This window comes from Hemitrygon akajei, chromosome 9 (genome assembly GCF_048418815.1).
Source record: "Hemitrygon akajei chromosome 9, sHemAka1.3, whole genome shotgun sequence".
NCBI lineage: Eukaryota > Metazoa > Chordata > Chondrichthyes > Myliobatiformes > Dasyatidae > Hemitrygon > Hemitrygon akajei.
The window spans coordinates 122,886,940-122,903,573 of NC_133132.1; positions in this window are offsets into that span (position 1 = coordinate 122,886,940).

The window sequence follows — 16,634 nt, forward strand, 5'->3', positions numbered from 1 at the left end:
GCTTTCAACAACTGCATCTTCTAAATCAGGGATGGCCAACCTATGACGCATGCACCAAATGTGGCACATTGGATGATTAGAAGTGGTGCAATGAACAGTGGGAAAATGAGTTCTTATTTATAGTCAGGAAAACTGTGTGCATTGTTTGTGAAAACAGTTTCTGACATAATGGAAGACATGATCTTAATAGACACTATAAAACACAACATCAGACTGAAATAGAAGGAAAACTGAAGCTAGTGCTTGGGTCTGAGTTACGGAAAGAATATGTGATTAAGAAAAATGAAGAAATCAAAAGAAGACAAAATATATTTGTTAAAAATCTCATTAAGGTAAGTAATGTTTATCTTGTTTTTATAGTAAATCAATATATCATGTAAAATGCTAAATATGTCTATATTAACATATTTTTACAAGAATTGAATGGGTTACAAGATTTGTATGGTGCATCTGAACTTGTGCATGAAAAAATTGATGCATGGAATGTAAAAGGTTGGCCACCCCTGTTCTAAGTCTCCACTTGCATTATAACATTTAAGATGATTGTTGAGATCTTCAAATTCTTTGTAGTTTCTAACTTGTTGAAGTAGTGAAATAGTTTCATTTTCACCCCTAACTATTTCTGGCATCCCCAAGCCTGAATGTTTGGAACCACAGTGAGCGAAATAGTTATGAATTATCTTACTGCTTATTTATCACCAATTATCACTGACAAAAATCATTGCCTTTTGAACACAACTGATGCTGTTTAAAAATTATTCACTCTAAGCACAGTGTAGTGTCTGAAAGCCATGCAAGTACATGTGACTGACATTAGTTAGAAAATGTTCAGCAACAGTCTCTTGCTCCAAGTAAGTGGCATATTGTCTCATACAAAACAAAGGGAATCCAGACTATCCTTTTGACTAGCTTTTGTTTTTTAAGTGTTGTTCCAAATAAGTGGTTGCCCTGTTTAATTGATGGCCTAATTAACTGGAATCCACTGTATTCACATTCAAGATCTAGGCATCACTGTAAAAGTCAACATCCGTTGCCATTCCCAATGCCTCGACAAAGATAATGGTGAACGGTTTTCTTGAGCCACTAGAGTTATTTTGATGAAAGGACTCGCACTGTTGCTTGGACAAGATTTCTAAGGTTTAGGGTCAATGATGATAATGATGATTTAAATTTAACTATGGATCGTTGGAATAATGAAATACATAGTTGTATTCCATTTGAAAAAATTACGTATAATTTAAGAAATGAATATGAGATATTTTTGAAAATTTGTTCACCATACTTACGAAAGATAGGATTAGATACATAGGTCCTTTGAAGATAAAATTATAGTAATTGGGGAAAGTGAAAATAAATATCAAAATTATTTTGAACTCCATGGAACATGTGGGGATCCTCCGATATCCAGGCAATCTTTCTTCTCTTTTCTTTCTTTTTTTTTCTTTAGATAAAGATTAAGGGGGGAGGGTTAATATCACTTTTCTTACCATTTCATTATTACATTTATTCTTGTAATTTCTAAAATTCAATAAATAAATAATATTTTAAAAATGATGATGAAGGAGTGGTGATATATTCCACAACAGGATAGCATGTGAATCAAGGGGAACCTGCAGGAGATGTTCTTACAATACACCTGCTTCCCTTGTTCTCCTTAGTGGTAGAGGTCATGATTTGGGGGATACTCTGTTGTTACTAACAGTAATGGTTGCGGATGATACAGAGGGAATTTTCTAGTCCCCAGTGACTGAGATCACAGAAGACATAGACAACTGACTTTAACAAGAATGACTTTCATATTGCTAGGTCTAGTGAGGAAAACTACATTTATAAGAAGTGCTCAAAACTAGATTAACAAAACATGAAACTGAAAAGGAGTTACAACTAGCCAAGGGTTGACTAAGAAACCTAAAAATAAATTCAGTGACCTTAGGAGAGATGTACTTACACTCAAGAGACTGCGTGCATTGTAAATATCTGTTTTGTATGGACTGGAGTAGCACCGCAATCTTGTTGTCTCGAGCAATAACAATCAAGTTAATTTCCATTCTATTTTATGCTTAGTGAAGCTATTACATTAATATGAAGAAATCTCTGAGATGCTTATATTGTAAACCCCCAGCAGTGACATTTTCACTAAAGAAAATTTCAGGTGCAAGAAGACATACAAAATGCTGGAGGAACTCAGCTGGCTGGGCAGCATCTATGGAAAAGTGTACACTTGCTGCTTCGGGTTGAAACCCTTCGGCAGGACTGGAGTGTTTTGTGTGTGTTGCTTGGATTTCCAGCATTGGCAGATTTTCTCTTGTTTATGATTACGTGCAAGAAGAGCTAGGTGAACTGGAGACGAACACTGGAAAACAACCCAGAGTGAATAAACACAATCATTAATGCAATCAAGAGTGACAAATTGATCAGATGATGTCATTGTGATCACGAGGTAATTAATGATCAATGATAAGGAATACTCTTTACTAATATCTTAACACCTGTCTGCAGAAATGGTGGTGGCATGTGTATTTGTTTAGAACTAGATGAAGAGGGTCAAAATGACCACAGCATAAATACACTTGAACATCTGTATTCTTATACCAAATTGCTGAATGGAGTAAAATTATCATTTGAAGTTTTCCCGTCTTCAATGGGATCATCCCATGAGACATGGACTATTGCCTTTAATAAGGATGGCCTTACCATTGTTAGGGCAACTGTGGAAAACTGCCTGTACATTTTTGAAGAGGTTTCAAAAAACTGTGTTATCAAAAATTGAATCACAATCTAATTTAATGATCATCTGTCTGACTAGAAGTTTAAATGTGGATAGTAATGGTTTACAACCTATCAGAGACAAATTCAAAGCCATTGACAAGCTACTTAGGTAAATTTTGGTTGTGGTTCAGTCTGCTGCAGGACTTTTACCAGACTTTCACCACTGCAACAGTTACTTAATGAGAAAGGGAAATAGAGACAGAATCAACAAAAATTAGATGTGCAGATGTCTTGTGTAGCAGTAATTGAAATAGTAAGACTCTATTAGTACATCCTAAATTCAATGTTCAAAGTAAGTTCAGAGTAAATTTATTATCAAAGTACATATATGTCACCATTAATTAGCCTGAGATTCATTTTCTTGTGGGCATTCACAATAAGTACAAATCAACTCAATAGAGTCAATGAGAAACTGCTCACAAAGACAGACATCCAACCACCATGAAAGTGACAGCAAATTGTGTAAAAGAAAAAGAAAATAATAGTAAATAAATAAGTAATAAAAATTGAGAACTTGAGTTGTAGAGTTGCTGGAAGTGAGCTCATCGGCTGTGAAATCAACTCTGTGTTGAGTTGAGTGAAGTTATCCACTCTGGTTCAGGAGCCTGATGGTTGAGGAGCAGTAACTGCTTCAGAACCTGGTTGTGTGGACATTAAGGGTCCTGCATCTTATTCCTAAGGACAGCAGTGAGAAGAGAGTATGGTCTGGAAGCCAGAGGGCCCTTGATGATGAATGTTGTTTTCCTGTGACAGTGCTCCTTGTAGATGTGCTCAATGAAGGGGAGGGTTTTACGTGTGATGGACTGGGTTATATCGTCTACTTTTTGTAGGCCTTTTCATTCAAAGGCATTGGTACATCCAAACCAGGCCATGATGCAACTCTCCTCTATGCATCCATAGAAGATTTTTTCAAAGTTGACATATCGAATCTTTGTATATTCTAAGAAAGTAGAGGCATTAACGTATCTCCTTTGTAATGGCACTTATGCGCTGATCCTAGGACAAATCTTCTGAAATTATAATGCTGAAGTATTTAAAGTTGCTGACCCTCTCCACCTCTGGTTTCCTGATGAGGAATGGCTCGTGGAACTCTGTATTCCCCCTCCTGTAGTCAGTAATCAGCTCTTTGGTTTTCCTGACATTGAGAGAGAAGTTGTTGTTGTGCAACACCATTCAGCTAGACTTTTAATCTTCCTCCTATATGCTTATTCATCACCGCCTTTGATTCGGCCAACAGCACTGGTGTCATCACCAAACTTAAATATGAGGTGTACTTAGCCTCACAGTCACGAGTCTAAAGCAAGTAGGGCAGGTGGCTAAGTGCACAACTTTGTGGTGCACCTGTGATGATGGTCTTTGTGGAGAAGATGTCATTGCTAATCCAAACTGGATGGGGTCTACAAATGAGGGGGTCGAGGATCCAGCTGTACAAGCAGGTATTGAGACCTAGATCTCAAAAAATAAGTAAAAGGGATCTTGGCATCATTTTTGGAGTGAAAGAAGTTAAATAGTTTTTAATAGAAAGGCCTTTCAGCTTGGATCACAACCACCTATTAGCTCATCAGTGGTTCCAAATACAACAACTCTGAGATTGCAAAGAAGAACAATTCTGTAATTTACAATGTTTGTACACTATTGAGCATCAGACTTCCGAAACAAAGGCTTATGTGGGTGTCCAGTCCAGGCTACTTATAGGTAGATTATTATAATGGATCAAGATCTTAACTCACAATTCTTACATGATGACCTTCCAGTCACAACTACTGGTATTACTGAGCTGACAGAGAAATAAATCTATGAGCATAATCTAAAGGTTAGATCAATTCAGATAAGTGTTCCAATGTGGTTGTGCAACTATTTTACAATTAAACTTCCTATATTTCTACTGATCAAAGACATAATGCATGGGCATGGCCCAGGGAGACAAAACTAAGATGAATTACCTTCAGAATATAACCCCATTGTGAATATTGGCAAGGAATTGACAGTGATTGAGAGGATTTAGTGCTAACTTGCATAGACTGTCAAGAAAAAAATACCAAAAGGTACACATGCAAACATGAACATTTTAGAGTTCATGACATTTTTTTTTTGGAAAGTCACTATCAACTTCTTAGTCTTTTTTGACATTCATTCTAGTGAATCAGATTTAGATATAAGAAATGATGCCCACAGCAGAAATTGTAATTTAGGAGCTGAGATTGAATTTTCGAACTCATGATATACCTAAAGAGTTGGTATCAGACATCGTCTCAATTCACGTCGTATCTGGTGAATACTTCATTAGGGTAACGGTATTCATCAGTTAAATGCAGGCAGAATGTATATGTGCATTCTTCTAGGAATGTTGAGAGAGACAGGATTTCCAAGGATCCAATTTTAATCATGAATCATTGCTTAGCTAATTTCCTATTCGAGTATCATATGACTTCACTCTCTATCATGGATTGAATGCACTCAGGCTTACTGCAGGGAATTTAGAGTAGAGAGTGGAGGGGCAGTGAATGAAGCAAAAAATAAATCATGATTTCTGTATCTAGAATCCCTTGGGAGGAAGCAAAGAGGCACAAGCAACAGGAGAAAACGAGAGTAGGAAACACAGGCATGGGATATTAATGAGTTTAAATTCTGTGCTACTGAACAACAACCTGCTAAACTAAATAAAGCCAGAAGTGCTCATTTTGACCACATTATTGCAGTGAGACATGCAGAATATTTTGGAGAAATGCACTCAGTGGCCACTTTATAAAATGGCCGATGAGCATACGTTCATGGTTTTTGCTGCTGTAGCACATCCACTTTAAAGTTCAATGTGTTGTGCATTCAGAGGCACTCTTCTGCACACTACTGCTGAGTGAGTGGTTATTTGAGTTACTGTTGCGCTTCCGTTCAGCTTGAACTAGCCTGGCCATTCTCCTCTGACCTCTCTCATTAAAAAAGTATTTTTGCCCACAGAATTGCTGCTTACTGGATGCTTTTTTGTTTTTTCCCACCATTCTCTGTAATCTCTAGAGACAGATATGTTGGCTCTGTTCTGTTGCTATTATGATCTCCTTACAGGCCTGATTTGGACTGCCCTGAGTCAGTGGAGTAATCCACTGGTAAATTCCAGGCCTAGATTTCTCCGAGAGGTTGATGGTATCTCACGTAACTGCACTGAATATTTAATTATTTTTCTTTCTAACTCATGTGATACAATCTTGCTCTGCTCACGCAAATGTCTTTCACCTGTGTCGCAAGGTGCCTTTATTCAGATCGCATGATCTGTAAATATTAATTAGTAGTATCAAGAAGCACAGAGCTGTAGCTGTGGACTGGCTGTATTCATCTCCACACTGATGAATGAACAGAAGAACACTGCTTTCCCACTTACGGGACAGCTGATCCTTTGAGACAGCTAATACACACATTTTTAGCAGTCCCATATGTTGAAAAGTCTGACACCCCTGTCTGCAGAAACTCCACTTACCTAAGTAGTTGAAATGGAGCTTTTGATTTGTCAATTGTTGCTTCAGCTGCCTTACCTGAGAAAATCCTGTGCACTTCAGGTTCTTTGAAATATCCATGTGAAATTTCAGACAGTCGGCATTACAGAGGCATGTGTTACCACCCCATTCTATAGAAAGTCCTAGTTTGAGTTCTGAAGGGTTTCCTTTGGGACTTGACAAGGATGGGAAGGGGTGGTTAGGGGTGGGCCTGTTGAAGAATGGTTTTGTACTTCTTCTCTTTAAAAAGCCAATGAAGTCAGGGCAGTGGGAGGGATAGATAACGGAACCAGGAGTCTCCTTTTCTGAGCACAGAAGTGATGTACCAAATCATTCAAAGGGAAAGAGAAGACACCTTTCATATTCTGATCATCTCCAAAATGCCTGACTGCCATTGAAGTAAGTACTTTTGAAATGTAATCATTATTTTAATGTAAGAAACATAGTATACATAGCAAGCTCCCACACCAATAAAATTATAATAAGCAGACAATGTTTGATCTTACAAATGTTTTCTGAGGGTTAAGTATAGAACAGGTTATTGGAAATATCCCAGCCACCAACACCATCCCAGATCTTCTTCATTTTAAAAACAGCGCCAGAGGGAGGACAATAATGCTTCTTCTGGCACTGTTTTGAAAATTAGACAGAGCCCCCATCTATTCCATCTCTTGAGAGAGTAGATCGGGTCTCTGTTTAACTGAAAGCCACAAACTCTGACAAACAGCATCATCACTACACTGGAGTGTCAGTGAGGGGCTTTTTGGTCAAATCTTTGAAGTGGAACTCTAACTTGAAATTTTCAGAGTCTGGAATGAAAACAAAGGTACGGCATTTAGTGCTGATGTGTAACAGCTCAAGGACCTGGGTTTGATCCTGATCTTCGATGCTGTCTTTGTGGAGTTTGCAAATTCTCATTGGGTGGGTTTCTTAGGGTGCTCTGATTTATTTCAATATCTCGATAACAGAAACAACACATCTATCAATTCATTTATGTATGTGGCAGAAATATTCAAATAGGGGAGTTGAAGGGTTGTGTTGGAAGCTGACATAGACATGATGGGTCGAATAGACTATTTCTTTTGAAGTAAGAAAGATTGGCTCCTCTCCACCAAAAATCAAGATAGGCACAGCTGACTCTATTCCTTCCTGCAGCTGAAATGGTTCTGCACATGTGGGAGAGTGAGTTAGAAGGAAATTTTTTGTAAAGCAGGCAAAAAGCTCTAACAGCATGACTATAGAAATGTTCGGAAAGGATTTGATCTTCCTTTCTTTAAATAATCCAAGGATTTTGACCTGACCCAGTTTTTATTTTTATTACCTTATTTTTACCCTGCAATCATGAGATCTCCATTGGGCATATAGCAGGGTGCCATAGGGTAGGTAATACAGCACAGAAACAGGCCCTTTGGCCCAACTTGTCCATGTTGAACAAGTTACATATCTAAGCCAGTCCTTTAATTCTGTGTTTGATCCAGGCTCCTCTAAACCTTTCCTGCCCAAGTACATGTTCAAATGTCTTTGACATATTGTTATTGCACTGTTTCAAACCACTTCTTCCAGCAGCTTATTCCATATACAACATGTAAGTTGCTGCTCAGGTTTTACTGAATCTCTGAGACCTATGCTCTCTAGTTCGTGACCCTGGGGAAAAAGACTGTACGCATTCACCCATCTATATGATTTTATACACCTTTATCAGATCATCCTCAGTCTTCTACACTCTAGAGAATAAAATCCTAGCCTGACCAACCTCTCTCTCGTGGTTCAGTCCCTCAAGTCCTGACAAAATCTTTGTAGACCTTCCTTGCATAACTTTTAGCTGAATGGCATCTATTACAGGTTGATCAAAACTGAAACTTGGGTGCTGCTGAGGAACGATTCCTGACCCAGTATGTAGACACACCGAATAGAGGAGAAACTATACTGGATCGGTGAGAGGTAATTAACCAGGCCAAGAGTCATACTGTATCTCTCAGTGGGTGAACATTGTAGATGCAGTAGCATACCTCCCTGTCCTTTACCATAACTCCCAGTCCTTTACGATACCTCCCTGTCCTTTACTACACGTAGGCTTGGAGGGGGATAAGGCCCGATGGTATGGGAAAGTACTTAATTGGGTGAGGGAGAATTATGTTGCTATTAGGCAGGAACTTGGAAGCATAAATTGGGAACAGATGAACTCAAGGAAACGCACAGTGAAAATATGGAGATTGTGTAGGAAACACTTGCGGGGTTCTGCATAGGTTTGACACACTGAGACAGGGAAAGGCTGGTACAGCGAAGAAACCATGGTTGACAAGAAGTGTAGAACACCTAGTCAAGAGGAAAAAGGAAGCGTACTTAAGATTTAGAAAGTATGAATTAGACTGGACTCCAGAGAATTACAAGTTAGTCGGGAAGTAGCTGAAGAATGGATCTGAGAAGTCGTTGGTGAATAGGATTGTGGAAAAGCCCAAGACAATCTACACATATGTGAAGAACAGGAGGATGACTAGATTGAGGATAGGGATAGATGAGGAAACATACTCCTGGTGTCAGTGGAGATAAGGGAGGTCATCAATGAATGCTTCCCTTCAGTATTCAACAATGAGAGGGACCCTGATATTTGTGAAGATGGTGTAAAACAGGCTGATATGTTAGAGCATGCCAACATTAAGAAAGAGGATAGGCTGAAACTTCTGAAAAACATTAGGATAGATAAATATCTGGAGCTGGATGGGATATACCACAGGTTACTATGACAATTGCCTTTGACAATGATCTTTGTGCCCTCACTGGCCACAGGAGTAGTACCAGATGATTGGAGGGAGGCGAATGTCATTCCTTTGCTCAAGAAATAGAGTAGGGATAATGCTGAGCATTATAGACCAGTGAACCAGTGGGCAAATTATTGGAGAAGAGTCTTATAGATAGGATCTACAAGCATTTGGAGAAGCATAGTCTGATTAGAGATAGTTGGTATAACTTTGTAAAAGGCAAGTCATGCCTCATGACCTGATTGAGTTCTTTGAATATGTGACAAAGCACATTGATGAAGGTAGGGTGGTGGATGTGGTGTATATGCATTTTTGCAAGGCATTTGACAAGGTTCTCCATGGTAGTCTTATTCAGACCAGGAAGCAGGGATCCAGAGAAACCTGGCTGTGTTGATACAGAATTATCTTGCCCTCAAGAAGTTAAAGGGTGGTTGTAGATGGAGTGTATTCTGCCTGGAGGTCAGTGACCAGTGGTGTTCTGCAGGGGTCTGTTCTGGACCCCCTGCTCTTTAGAATTTTTATAAATGACTTGGAATTGAAAGGGTGGGTTAGTAAGTTTGTAGATGACATGATGGTTGGTGGGGGTTGTTGTAGGCTACAATGGGACATTGACAGAATGTAGATCTGGGCTCAGAAATGCTAGATGGAGTCCAACCCTAAAAGTGTGAAGTGATTTACTTTGGAAGGCTGAATTTGAAGGCTGAGTACAAGGTTAATGGTAGGATTCTTAGCAGTGTGGAGGAATAGAAGGATCTTGGTTTCTACATCCATAGATCCTTCAAAGTTGCCATACAAGTTGATAGAATTGTTAAGAAGGTGTACGGTGTGTTGGTCTTCATTAGTCAGGGGATTCAGATCAAGAGCCTCAAGGTAATATTGTCGTTCTATAAAACCCTGGTTTTAGACCACACTTAGCATATTATGTTCAGTTCTGATCACCTCATTGTAGGTAGGATGTGGAAGATTTAGAGTGGGTGCAGAGGAGATTTACTTGGATTAGAGAACATTTCTTGTGAGAATAGGTTGAGCTAGGGCTTTTCTCTTTCGAGTGAAGGAGGTGAGAGGTGATTTGACAGAGATACTCAAGATAATAAGATGCATAGATCGAGTAGATAGCCTAAGACTTTTTCCCAGGCTGCAAATGGCTAATGCAAGGGGTCATAATTTTAAGGTGACTGGAGAAAAGTAAAGGAGGGAGGGAAGATGTCAGAGGAGGTATCTTTTTTGTTTTTTTACACAGAGAGTGGTGAGTGTATGGACTGTCCCGCCAGGGATGGTGGTGGAGGCAGATACATTAGGGGCATTTAAGAAACTTTTAGATAGGCGCATGGATGATAGAAAAGTAGAGAGCTATGTAGGAGGGTAAGGGTTAGATTGATCTTAGAGTAGGTTAAAAGGTCAGTAGAACATTATGGGCTGAAAGATCTGTACTGTGCTTTAATGTTGTATGCTCTATGGACACAATACCCCAACTGTGGAGTCACATGTGTCTTGTACAAGTGCAAAATGGCACCAGCTTTGGTTTTTAATACCTTGACTGATGAAGACCACTGTGCCAAAAGCCTTCTTCGCACCCTGTCTCTCTGTGACAGCACTCTCGAGATGTTTTAATTTCAATTTTACTGTATAGTTTTTGAAACTGTGGTTGTCAGTTCAGCAACTGATGGTGGTGTAAAGGCAGAAGCCAAAAGAGAACACACACAACACACAATTTGAGAGGTGGTTCCCCTCTGAATTGCTGGGGAATCCCAAGTGGACGGGGCTTCACCAATGGTCTCCATGTCATATCTCGTGCTAGAGTGATCTGCTGAGGTCAGCTTTCTGAATCCATCAGTAAGATGTAGAACTCTGTATGTTAAAGCCCTTGCAACTTACAGCCAGTAGAACGGACATAGTCAGTTACAATTGTGGGGGTAGTTGAATCCTGCATAATCTAACCCCAAATGGGGTGATACAATAGCGTTAGTGGAACATAATTACAGCATCAGCGACTCAGGTTCAATTTCTGCTGCTGTCTGTAAGCAGATTATATGTTCTTGTGACCACATGGGTTTCCCCTGCATGCTCCCACTTCCTCCCCCATTCCAGGCGTATGGGTTAGTACATCACATGGGTGTAATCAGACAGCGCAGGCTTAATGGGCCAGAAGGGCCTGTTACCCTGCTGTATCACTAAAATAAAAATAATTTTGAAAGCCCCCTTACTACAGCTTTTTGCTGATTTTGAAGATGCCGGTCTCTCTTTCCAGTCCCCCTTCAAATGCAATAACTATTGGTCTGGAGTTCTCTTATTATCCAATAAAGCATCTTCTTGTTTTACACTGTGAGGGGCGCTCTTTCCCCGACATGTAAGTGTCATTTTTGGCAGCATACTGAAGGCTCTGGATTTCAATCCCTCTCCACAGGTTTGAGCATAAAACTCTAGACTGGTATCCCAGTGTAGCACTGATGGAGAGGTATTCATCATTAGTGTATTGATAAATAAGCACATTTCACCCAAGGCATATCTGGGCTCAGATCAATTGTTCTGCAGACCCTGCCCCAATAACAATGAAATAACAGGGCTACTATAGAACAAGATGAAATAAAAGCATTGTCACAATTCAAGGGAATTCCACTGGTGATCAGTTCAGACAGAGCTTTAGTTTAATAGGTTCCAGAACCTTGACCTTGTGGTTGCTTTTGAGATGTACAGCCTTATGGATATTGAAGTAATGCTTTGCTGAGTACAGCCACAGAGAATTTATGCAGTCCAAAGACTCTACAAAACTGTCAATCTCAGGAAAAGCCTCTTTCCAAATCAGGTAAAAGAAAGATATCCTCAGAACTCCTCTGAAGGCTTGTTACACTGACAATAAACATGGTGTGTAAGCTCAAGAACTAAAGTTCTATGGTGCAGCCTTGCAAAACTTCAGGTTATATTTCTGAACATCATCTCTGGGTAACCAACAAGGAATCGTAAGCTCAAAGGCATGTCCTGTTAACACAAAATCATCCCACTACTGAGATACTGAGACTTATACAGTTGGATATGGAGATAATTGACGAGCACTGCCTCCCACAAAAGTGTTTACAGTTAAATGTGATCCATTATATCAACAGCTCAGTTCAATTTCTATACGATCAGATGTTTTACTGTTATTCAACCTGAGCCTCTGTACCTCCCTCTGCAATTGGATCCTCAACTTCCTAACCAGGAAACCACAATATGTGTGGATTGGTGATAAATCACCTCCGCGCTGACTATCAGCTCTGGTGCACCTCAGGGGTGTGTGCTTAGCCCACTGCTCTACTCTCTAAAAACCTATGACTGTGTGGCTAGGCATAACTCAAATAGCATCTATAAATTTGCTGATGATAGAATTGTTGGTAGAATTTCAGATGGTGACGAGATGGGGGAAAAGGAGTGAGATATGCCAACTAGTTGAGTATTGTCATAACAGCAATCTGGCACTCAACGTCATTAGACGAAAGAGCTGATTGTGGACTGATTGAAGAGTAAGACGAAGGAACACATACCAATCCTCATAGAGGGATCAGAAGTGGAGAGAGTGAGCAGTTTCAAGTTCCCAGGTGTCAAGATCTCTGAGGATCTAATCTGGTCCCAATATATCGATGCAGTTAGAAAGAAGGTAAGACAGCAACTATACTTCATTAGGAGTTTGAAGAGATTTGGTATATCAACAAGTACACTCAAAAACTTCTATAGATGTACCATGGAGAGCATTCTGACAGGTTGCATCACTGTCTGGTATGGGTGGGGGGGGGGGGTCTACTGCCTAGGACCAGAAGAAGCTGCAGAGAGTTGTCAATTTAGTTGGTTCCATCTTCTATAATAGCCTACAGTACCCAGGACATCTTCCAGGAGCAGTGTTCATTATGAAGGACCTCCAGCACCCAGGGCATGCCCTTTTCTCACTGTTACCATCAGGTAGAAGGTACAGCAGACTAAAGGCATGCACTCAGTGATTCATGAACAGCTTCTTCACCTCTGCCATCTGATTCCTAAATGGACATTGAATCCTTAAACACTACCTCACTTTTTAAATATATATTATTTCTGTTTTTTGCATGAATTTTAATCTATTCGATATACATATACTGCAATTTATTTACTTATTTACTATCAATATTTTATTTTTTTCTTCTATATTATGTATTGCATTGAACTGCTGCTGTTAAGTTAACAAATTTCATAACAGATGTTGGTGATCATAAACGTGATTCTGATTCTGAGATTTCGGGTCTTGCACAAATAGCTCAGAGGTCTTTGATAATCAGTGATTCGAAGAGCATGGATAAAAACATGAAGAATTTTCACAGTGTGCTGTAATGGTCTGACCAAGATAAAGTGGAAATAAACCATGATAAACAGGGTGTTAATGTTGGTGCACTTAGGAGTGAGGACTCAGGCTACATACATGCAGTGATATTTACTCTTTGAAGAGAGCAACTGAAAGCCTTTAAAACCAGGGAGTAAGTAGAAATGTGCATATTGCAACACAATGAAATTAGTTGCTCAAAGTTCAGGGTGTCATTAGAAATATCAAGACTTCTGAAAGGATATGGGAATATGACACATCATCATTCTTGTTTTCATTGAGTACGAGCAGTGATTTACCTCTTTCACCTTTCTTACTGGGGGTAATAATACACAAAATAGTTAGCTTTCATTTCTTCAGAGCTTAATCATGTTTCCAATGCAGAAAAATGCAGTTGATGCTGCAATGAATTGATCCTTTGGTTCTGGATGTTTGCTCAGTTAGATAACAGGTGCTTAGTTTGAAGTTTATTCATTCATAAAAAATGCTTGGTAATTGCTTAAATAAAAGTACAATATTTTGATCGCTGAGAATAAGGTACTATAAAAAGCATGCTAACCGTGGATTTTGATGATCATCTTATTCAATGAATTCCCAGTTACCTAATTGCAGCCTGGGCTTTTGTTGGATATTGACTTCACACATGCTGATCCTGTAACTGTATTAATAAATTTTGCAGGCTGCATTTGAAATTGTGAATGTAGAAATGCTGCTGTGCTATTTTTAATTTGTTCACTTCCTTTCTCCCTTACAGGGAATGAGAACTGCCTTAACAATTTGAACTTTTGTATATAGGACATGATTTTTCTTTCTTTTTCATTCTGCAAGGCTAATATAATCCCCTTCGTAGAGTAATTGTTCATATTTTCATTTTGAGGATTGCACATCCCACCCTAGATTGCAAATATGAGTCATGGTGAAAACCACAAGCCAAAGTACTGTTGACATTCTTGTGTAAATCTCCACAAATCCTGGAGCTTAATTGAAATATAATATATTGCTGCCATGGAGACTAGGCACACACTACCGGTTTCAGGACCAGCCAAAATGGAGAAAATGCAAGACTTCGATGCTAATCCACTAATCTGAAATTGTGACTGGAAATGGGTTTTAAGAGTTATATCCTCTACTATTAACCTGCTCAATAGTTGGACTAATCATTCCAGAATTGTGGTGACTGAGGAAGTCAAATATTGTCTTTCAAATCAGACCTTTTAGCTCTTCCAGTTCAAAAAGAAAACAGAAAGATGTACAACAGAGAAACAGGCCCTTTGGCCTATCTAGTCCTTGCCAAAACCATTTAAACTGCCTACTCCCATCGACCTGCACTGGGACCATAGCCCTTCATACCCCACCCATCCATGGACCTATTCAAACTTCTCTTAATTTGAGGAAGGACATTCTTGCTATTGAAGGAGTGCAGCGTAGGTTCACAAGGTTAATTCCCGGAATGGCAGGACTGTCATATGTTGAAAGATTGGAGCGACTGGGCTTGTATACACTGGAATTTAGAAGGATGAGAGGAGATCTGATTGAGACATATAAGATTATTAAGGGATTGGACACACTGGAGGCAGGAAGCATGTTCCCGCTGATGGGTGAGTCCAGAACTAGAGGTCACAGTTTAAGAATAAGGGGTAGGCCATTTAGAACAGAGATACGGAAAAACTTTTTCACCCAGAGAGTGGTGGATATGTGGAATGCTCTGCCCCAGAAGGCAGTGGAGGCCAAGTCTCTGGATGCATTCAAGAGAGAGTTAGATAGAGCTCTTATAGATAGCGGGGTCAAGGGATATGGGGAGAGGGCAGGAACGGGGTACTGATTGTGTATGATCAGCCATGATCACAGTGAATAGCGGTGCTGGCTAGAAGGGCCGAATGGCCTACTCCTGCACCTGTTGTCTATTGTCTATTAAATGTTCAAATTGAACTTGCATGCCCCACTTGCAGTGGCAGCTCATTTTGCACTCTCATGATCCTCTTAGTGAAGTTTCCCTTCATGTTCCCCTTAAACTTTTCACTTTTCACCCTTAACCCATGACCCCTGGTGCCAACTAGTGAAGTGGTGCTACAGCAGCAACTGGGCACGCAACATCAGTAAGACAAAAGAGCTGATTGTGGACTTCAGGAAGGGTAAGACGAAGGAACACATACCAATCCTCATAGAGGGATCAGAAGTGGAGAGAGTGAGCAGCTTCAAGTTCCTCGGTGTCAAGATCTCTGAGGATCTAACCTGGTCCCAACATATTGATGTAGTTATAAAAAAGGCAAGGCAGCAGCTATACATTATTAGGAGTTTGAAGAGATTTGGCATGTCAACAAATACACAAAAGAACTTCCATAGTTGTACCATGGAGAGCATTCTGACAGGCTGCATCACAGGCTGCACAAGTCTGAAAGAATCTGCAGAAGGCTGTAAATCTAGTCAGCTCCACTTTGGGTACAAAGTACCAAGGACATCTTTAGGGAGCTGTGTCTCAGAAAGGCATTAAGTACCTCCAGCACCCAGGGCATGCCCTTTACTCACTGTTACCATCAGGTAGGAGGTACGGAAGCCTGAAATCACACACTCAGCGATTCAGGAACAGCTTCTTCCCCTCTGCCATCTGATTCCTAAATGGACATTGAAGCTTTGGACGCTACCTCACTTTTTTAAATATACATTATTTCTGTTTTTGCACATTTAAAAAAATCTATTCAATATTTGTAATTGATTTACTTGTTTATTATTAATTTTTTCTCTGCTAGATTATGTATTGCATTGAACTGCTGCTGCTAAGTTAACAAATTTCACGTCACATGCCGGTGATAATAAACCTGATTTTGATTCAAATTTTGTATACCTCTATCAAATATCTCTTTTCAATCTTCTATGTTCTAAGGAATACATTCCTAACTTACTCAATCTTTCCATATAACTCAGGTCCTCCAGACCCAGAAACATCCTTGTAAATTTTTTCTGTACTCTTTCAACATCTTTCCTGTAGGTAGGTGCCCAAAATTGTGTACGATACTCCAAATTAGACCTCACCAATGTCTTATACAACTTTAAGGAGTAGTGAATTAATCTCAGTAGCTTGCCTAATATTTATTCATGTCCTAGCATTACTAATGCAGTTCACTTGGTCTTTATCATATTGTTGTCTAGGTGAATTTGCTACATTCAAAATAGCTGCCACATTTCTTACATTACAGCATTGACAGCTCTTCCGAAATACTTAGTTGATGACAAAGCATTTCAAGAGGCATTATATTTTTCAACATCATGAGAAAGTAGTTGTGAGCATTTCACACCTCTCCA